This window comes from Bombyx mori, chromosome 1, assembly GCF_030269925.1.
Source record: "Bombyx mori chromosome 1, ASM3026992v2".
Taxonomy (NCBI): domain Eukaryota; kingdom Metazoa; phylum Arthropoda; class Insecta; order Lepidoptera; family Bombycidae; genus Bombyx; species Bombyx mori.
The window spans coordinates 15,129,077-15,135,351 of NC_085107.1; the positions used below are offsets into that span (position 1 = coordinate 15,129,077).

General features: G+C 38.8%; 1 long non-coding RNA gene and 1 other non-coding gene across 2 annotated transcripts; both read right to left on the reverse strand.

Moving 5' to 3' along the window:
- Window positions 1-648: 648 nt before the first annotated feature.
- LOC105842567 (uncharacterized) lies at window positions 649-5,643 on the reverse strand. The gene is made up of 2 exons (XR_002431626.3): window positions 5,415-5,643; window positions 649-1,234 (listed from the first exon to the last, which is right to left on the reverse strand). It is a non-coding gene; the product is annotated as an uncharacterized LOC105842567 (long non-coding RNA).
- On the reverse strand, window positions 1,675-1,754 carry Mir14 (microRNA mir-14). The gene has a single exon (NR_107238.1). It is a non-coding gene; the product is annotated as a microRNA mir-14 (primary transcript).
- Window positions 5,644-6,275: the final 632 nt, after the last annotated feature.

Below are 6,275 nucleotides of genomic sequence, written 5' to 3' on the forward strand. Positions count from 1 at the left end.
GTTATTTTTACCTTATCCGTCATTTAAATGACTATAATTCGAACAGAATTTTAAATTCGACAACGTTTTAATAGTTTCCGTTAGGTACATTACAATGTTTGTTATATTGACCGAATTTCTCTACTTTTTACAACCTTCTTAAGTGATGTGATTGGAATTCAATAGCGGAGTCAATTTTCTTATTAATTTTCCTATTAAACAGAAATTTCTTGCCTATGGATGAGTTTGTGTGGTTTAATTGGGCCGAAAGACGGGTCGATTATAATTGTTGACCAATACGGACTTAAACTGAGAAACATAGTAGAAGCAGATTGTATAATAGAGCGACTCCTTAATTTGCCATTTTGTTTTTTTTTTATTTTTTGCTAACGATGTGCTCTAGTACTTAAGACCTTTCTCTGTATGTATTATGGTCCTCAATTGATATTGACATATAAGGGAATTGAAATTTGAAAGGTTAATATATTTCAAAGTAAATGTTATAGATTTTCTTAATTTTTTTAGCGGTTTTTTTTTTGTTAATACATATTTAATGCGCTAAGTAATCTTTGTTTCTAATCATCTTCATTAGAGTTCCATATATCGTGAGTTTATAATATTTTTTAAAGATTATTAACGTCATATGAGGGAATTATAAAAATGAAAGTATTTAGCTCGTAAAAATCTTTATTGTTTCCAGTGTACCAACAGCGAAAAGGTTAATGATAATTAAAGTTAGTCAGTCGGTCAGTCGAAGTTAGTAGAGGTGAAGGAGTGAAAATTAAAGAAAAAATTACAACAAAAATTCGCTCGCAGGTAAAGTCAGAGGAATGTCAAAAGCAACTATTCAACATAATAAAACATGAGTTGGGATATAAAATTAACTAAGCCAATCGCGCGCTAGGCTGGCACTTTTTTGTAAAATGAGGATTTTCGAAAATCATTCGTTGAACGTCAAGGGCAAAGGTACTCAACGCCATTGGATAGGACTACGGGAGGGCGGGGCTAAGGGTTAGCACCCACACGTTTGTGGGTTAACAATGCCGCTCAAGGGACTTTAGGGGTTTAGGTTTGGATAAAAAAAATTAATGGAAATTAGCAACATGCAAAAAACATAAAACTTAAATGATCGAGTAAAAGTCCTGTAGAGTCATTTATTTAACAAGTCGCTTTGCATACATTCAAAATAATACAGTCGCTGTTGCGGTAAAACCAGTAATGCGTTCGAGATCCCGTAGGTGCGTAGGTAGCTCCGCTGTAACAAAAAGACAATTAGTAATTAGTTCGTTCACGATCGGTCGGTTAAATTTGCAATTCAGCGCGGGAGTTGAGGTTTTAGGCAGCGCGGGGCGAGCGAGGGACGCGGCGTGAGCGGGCCGACATCCGTTCGTACGCGGATTGCCCAATTCCCGCCACGAGCCGCGCTCACGATTATTCTGATTTCATCATGCACAATGACTCAAATCGACCGATTGCGACAAAGATATTTTCGGGCAGATGATACTACGGCCGCAGATGTAAGTTGTGATGTAGATTAGCGAGCACGAAGGAACTGAAACCGGCCTGTCTTATGCAGAAATTTCAAAGATTTCGTAGCCGATACAATAAACAGCCTGCGTAATCTTCGACGCCACTGCGGACATGACCGTGACAAGATGAAGAGTTGCCGGCACGATGATAACTTTTGACGAATTTATGTCACTCATATAGGAGAGAGAAAAAGACTGACTAAATAAAACAGCCTCGTCGATTTCTCTCCCCGACACAAATGACAAAATAATTTCTTCATTCTTCCGTATAACGACGAGATTCTTCTGCGCCGACTGCAAATAAAACTTCTATTTTCCCGCGCGCTACTATTGTCGAACGTCACCTTAGATAAGTACGTGAGTCACATGACGGTACAAAAAGGAAAATGCGACTAATTATATCGAATAGATGCGTAACCGAACACGATACGAGTTAATACGACATTTTTTTTTAATTGGCTAACCGTAAACTACAGATATCGAAAATTCAAAACGCCTGCGGTAAAAGTTGCAAAGTTACAAAACTAGGTCGTAAACTTCCCGAAACTTTCAAAAATAATTATATTTGGTCACTAATAAATACTATTACTATTTAACGTCACAGAAAAAAGATGCCGAATTTAACAGCTAAAATTTTATGGCACGTTTGTACTGAGTTTAAAAATATTGACTCAAACTTGATGTTACACTAGTGAACTATTTGCTAGGAGAAGACGACTGTACCAGGCGAGGGCTACAATGCGAATGATAGCTCGGTGCTGAGATCCATGGCATAGAGGCGAATGGTGTGAGAGGAGTGTGGTTAGGCGTGCGGGGGGGGATCGCGGGGCGAGCTGCGCGCGCAGAGAAAGGACGCAAGTGGTGATGTAATCGCGATCGATGCACTACGCTCCGTGACTGGCAACAAGAACCGACAACGGTCCCACGAACGACGACAAAACGGCTCGTTACGCTATTCCGCCCCAGCTCCGTTACCCACTAACATTTCGGAGCATTAGTGATCACACGTCAACCGCTGAACAATAAATACTCTTCTAAGGACTTTGTTTCTATGACTAGCTGCATGGAAGAACGAATACCAGTTGGTAGAGCACACGGGTCACTGACCTTACTACATCAACACGTGCTTTACTCCACGTGGAATTGTTTTAAGAGTGTACGAATCGAAGCACGTCTAAGGCGCGCGCGCACCCTCGATCGTCGGTGTAACGAGTTCCATCCAACGTACACCTTTATTGTAATAAAAACGACGTTGAGTATTGATCAAGCGGAGAACGGTGGTGCGACTGCGGTTCGGGCATAGTCGTCGCCTTCCGCGGCCACTCGGCTCTTATCTAGGTCACACGTGTAAACGTTATCCCCACTTCGCCGGCCTTGGCTTACATCGGGCCAAATGGAATAGCAAGGCAGCTCCCCTTGTTCATCGTTGGTACCGCGCCCGGCCCGGCTCCTCTGCATCGGACAGTCGAACCTCCACGTAACGTTGACGTCAATATTTTACGACAGACGACACTGACGTAAAATATACGAAAATACACTACTCAACAGGCATGCACTGGCTTTATCAATTATGTAGAAATAAATATTTAAGTATTGAAAGAGCGTCGATTTTAATACTACGTCACAGATGTGTGTGAACGAGTACGTTTGATAAGGGGGGCGGCTATCATGCAGTTGTGGTTGAAACCAGCTTTAGCAGGACGAGTTCTGAAGTATTCTGTAGATGAACTTTGACCTGCATCGTACATCGTCTGCACGCCTCGCGAACAACATTAATAGATCACATAGAACGCGCCATGGTGAGACGAACGAAGCATAAATTCCATAAGCGAGTGAGGTCGAATAGAGCCGTCGCAATCGGATAGAGAGTGAACGGCGTCGGAATAAGTATCTAAGTCGATAAGTGCGAGGTCGGGCAGCCCAGCGCGGCCCCATCGAACAAAACGCGTTGCTGGTGATGAAAACGGCGTTTCGGCCTCGTTCGAATCTAGGGCAACACCCGAAATAACTAGGCCAGCGTTACTGCGCAGTCGCTAACGCAACATAGTCGTAACTACGGCCAGGCTGAGAAGACCCGCCAAAAGCGTGCCTTTGCCATTTTTCTAGTTATCGTAAAAAAAGGAAGAGAGATAGAACCGGTCTACGTTATTTGGACGGCGGTTGCCGAAATCGACCTTACTGCGGAGCTCTCTAAGCGAGAACAACTTTGCAGAATGCGAGAAATAACATTATTAAGTCTTCTGTAATCTACAGAGCTAAAGTAGTAAAGCAAATAGTTGCATAAAGAAACATTGTTTCAGTTAAAACCGTACAACTTTTAACTCATCAGGACGATTTGAATACATGTGAAGCAAGTGATTTCTATTAAATTGACATCTAGTTTTAAACTAAAATAATCACGTTTTGTAAATAAATGTTGAGGTAGGTCGATTTCAAAACAAACGGTAAATTTTAAATAATTCATTCTATTCGACCACGAGATATGTAAAGCATCTGACACTTCGGATTAACAAAGTACGAGATTAGATACCAGAAGGGGCTTTCGATTGGAAAAATAAAAAAATTAACTAGAATAAGTATATGAAAATATTCGTTTCCTATAATTTTTGGACAAAAGCTCTTGTAACATTAATTTACAGTAATCCTCAATTCACTAAAGTACACAAGATTGCAAAAGTGAAAATGTCGGGGATCTACTAAAAATCAGAGAAGGCATGCAACTGTACGGTTAGATTTTATTACGGAATAAAATTTGTTGCCATTGTACATAAATGACTTTGAGTAAATTGCTAAAGTAAGTTTTAATTCACAATAATTTCAGCCAAACGTTTATTGTTAACATTTCAAGTACATTTGTGCAATGCGTAGTTAAAGTAGTTAATTGAAATTGAGTGTAATGTGGTTACTTATAAAGTACCAATTTATGCTTCTCATATCTCAAGGTCAACTATGTAATTCTGACAATTGTTAGTTCATACTCGGAAAGCTATAGCAACGTAAATTAATATAATCTTTGGTTTTTTTTTTTATTTTTTCATTTTATGTGTCACAAAGGAGTTTTCATGGTTTTTCATTAAGTTAAGTTTAAAAAAAAATTACTAAGAAAATATGGTTTTAATTTATTGTAACATAATGAAGAAAGCAATTATTTGGTTAAAACCAAAAAACGTTTAAGTTCAATGAACCTTAGCACCTGTTTCTTTGGGGGCAAGAGAATAATTCTATATTTTTGTTTCGTCCGTTAGAAAGCGTATAATGTGACAGAATTGTTTGAATGTAATGTAAAATTTTATCGCAAAACAAACAGTTATACGTGTTAAACAAAGTAAGGTCTGTATTCTGTAACGAATAGGTGCAGTGTATATATGTAGATACTGAAAATTCCTTGAACACGCTACCCACCGACACCGACCGCTCTGATAAGGATGTAATCGTTCACGCAATGAAATGATAACGTGCGGAACACACACGTAAGTAACAAGTACACGACCTGATGGTACGTTCCGCTCGGGACCAATCAAGCTGACCTACTCGACACTAAACGGATTACAACGAACACCCATCCGCTGTGCAGTACTCAAACCCAATTATCTCAAATGTCCTTTCATACGCCAATCAGTGCGTAAGTACATATACGATACAAATATTAACCAAATATGTAGACTACTAAGAATTTTCTGCTACACGTGTCGACGCGAACTGTGCTTGTCTACATACAGACGCACTGACTGTGCAATATGAGATGTTTTTTTTTTTATTATAAATTCATTAGCAAAGCTTCCTAGAACATAAAACAATACAGTTTTTGTTTTTAATTCGTCAAACTGATTGTAGTTGTTGCCATGATATGTGGTATAGTGAGCTGTTAGCAACAGGGTTTTGGTGATAATGCGCGATGGGACTCACCTGGTGACGGCGACGTGGCGACCCATAGCTCGGCTGGTGGTGTTGTGAGTCGATTCGGCTGATGCTGATGGGAGCTGCGTTATTTTAGGCGACCTCGGCGACTACTACGCTGGCGCGTTGAACCACGTCGTCGCAGGGCGATACCGCATTGTGCTCTATCTATACAATATACATTATACTGGTATACATATGCTCTGCTCTGAAACCCCACCCCGCCCGCTCTCCGCAACACCTCTTCTTTATCCCCTCTACAAGAACAGAAACGCCTTCAGCGCAAGTACCTACCTAGCTACCTAGACAACAAACTATTCAAAACGGATTAAATCGGTAAATTCAGCATAAACCATACCCTAATAATAAGAATATTACAATTCTTGTTATATTCAAAAGCTATATATTCAATTACTTTAGGATTTTTCACTGTGAATACTATGATGAATAAATCCATTATACATAATATAATACCAGTACAAAATGATCACTCAGGTGATCTAGTGTTTTATACAAATAGTATACTATACAAATAGTATATTATTATCATTATCGATTTATGTTAGAAATCAATACGAAAAACAAATGTTTTTTTTTTTATTGTGAATAAGAAAAACACATTTTGAAATGCATTATTATTATGTAACATTCGATGAAATGTAAAGGTTAAAACTACGTAACAAAACCAATTATGGACCGTTTTCGTTTACGTTTTATCTACTATGTACTATCATGATAATTGACTGATACCTACACTGGGTGCTAAGACAACGTTTCTCGAAAACGAGACGGGAATAACCTACTAAAAAAAATATGAAAATATTACTCAACTAATAACCTAATATTATTTAACTAATAATACATTACTAT